Consider the following 2,213-nt stretch of genomic DNA (forward strand, 5'->3'; position numbering starts at 1 on the left):
TGATGACTGCTGTGCAACGTACATACATCAAATAGTAAGGCGGTTGATGAAGGCCATAGGCACTTGAGCCGACACTCTTGAGGAACGCCTGACGCGGTTTAGCTGCAGTTGTCGGCCTTGGTCGGACGTCATTCAGCTATCTTTGAATCTCGTTCCACAGGTGCTCAATGGGATTTAAATCAGGACTGAGGGCAGGCCACTGCATGGTTCTGACGCCATTCTGCTGGAGGAAGTCTCTTGTTGCTCTCGCAGTGTGGGCTCAGGCGTTATCATGCTGAAACTCGTGGTTGCGGTGACGTGCCAAATGAGGTATGGCGTGTGGTCTCAAGACTTGATCAATGTACCGAGCTGCCGTGACACCATTGCCTCTACCAGGACCAATGTTCTGGAAGACCACAGGGCCGACTCTCTGTGCAAGACCAAGTCCACCCCACGCCATGATGCTCGGATCACCCCATGAGTCTCTCAACAACACAAGCATCCGAATAACGTTCCCCACGGCGTCTCTCTGTCTGTCTGTCTGTCTGTCTGTCTGTCTGTTTCTCTCTCTCTCTCTCTTTTGCCGGGCGGTTTGTCCAGCTAGCAATCCTCCAAGGGCTTGGTGTCGCTGATTTCTTGTCAATCTTGGCATGTGGCAGCAATTCAATAACGAATGAATGTTATCCGTTCTGGGTGGATTTTTATAGGGCAAGAAATGGGGGAATGCATGTGCATTTCAATTTGCACGGAACTCACGTGCATCGGGTTACCATGGCCGTTGCGTATATCGTCTCCGTCTTTTAAAGTTTCACTTTCGCAAACTTGTCTTCATACACCTTTCTAGGTATTACCGTTAGAGCCGGTGTCAAGTTCCGTGGATACTGGAATGTTGTTTACATTCACGTCAACCATCACCAAATCACAACTTCCGGTTTTATTCCACGTGTGAAATAAACCAAGTGTGTCATCTTCATTTTCGTAGGTTCATTGTCAACTTCACACAGAAATTTTGTCATAACCTTTTCGCTTCTCCCACTAGATCCACATTGCGACTGTAAATGTCCAATCTTGCTGCACTGGTTACATTTATGGGGCTTGTGCTTGAAACTGCCCGACGAGTGATTGAAATATCCACACCGGAAGCACAATTGTTCCTGTGAACTTGGACTGTCACATTGAGGTCGTGAAGAAGCCTTTTCATTGGTTGGCCGCATGTTCGTGAATTTGTTTATTGACAAGCCAGTCTGTACACTGGTACTTCAACGATGAATTTCGTGAGCATTTTTGTCAGCCAAATCAATCGCTATTGCGGTATCTCTTACTGCGACTAACGTTAATTCGGATTCAGATAAGTCTTTTCTTAACCACCACAGCAGCAAGTAACCAACAACTGTCTACCACCACCACCACGCCCCAAAACAGCAGAAGCAAGTAATAAACAGCTATGTACCACCACCACCACAGCAGCAACAACAGCAACAGCAAGTAACCAACAGCTATCTACCATCAAAGCAGCAACAACAGCAACAGCAAACAATCAACGGCTTTCTACGACCACCGCTACAGCAAGTAACCAGCAGATATCTACCACCACCGCAACAGCAAGTAACCAACAGCTATCTACCACCACCGCAACAGCAAGTAACCAACGGCTATCTACCACCACCGCAACAGCAAGTAACCTACAGCTATCTACCACCACCGCAACAGCAAGTAACCAACAGCTATCTACCACCACCGCAACAGCAAGTAACCAACAGCTATCTACCACCACCGCAACAGCAAGTAACCTACAGCTATCTACCACCACCGCAACAGCAAGTAACCTACAGCTATCTACCAACACCGCAGCCGCCGACGCCATACCATGCTCCCGAGGATGTCAGATTCACTGTCCCTCCCAATGTTGTCTTAGCTGGAACGAGTGGCTGTGGCAAGACTATGTTGATGAGGTGAGGTGAAATTGGTCCAAGATTATTGCACTTATATGTGTGTGTGGCTGCTTGTACTAGTCCGGACTGATGCAGATTTATAGTGTTAGCCCACTGAGATACCATGCCGCAGTTTAACATGAATACCCCACTCAGACACAGTATACTGACTCCGAGCCCACCAGTTCTTGTTTTAGCCCCTTAATGCCGAGCGCCAGACAGGGTAACAACAAGTACCATCTTTTAACGTCTTTTGGTATGACGCGGCAGGGGATCGAACCCCGGACCTTCTTCTCTCCGGGC

The sequence above is a fragment of the Haliotis rufescens genome, unplaced genomic scaffold (genome assembly GCF_023055435.1).
Source record: "Haliotis rufescens isolate VD_foot unplaced genomic scaffold, xgHalRufe1.0.p SCAF_12, whole genome shotgun sequence".
In the NCBI taxonomy this organism is placed as follows: Eukaryota; Metazoa; Mollusca; class Gastropoda; order Lepetellida; family Haliotidae; genus Haliotis; species Haliotis rufescens.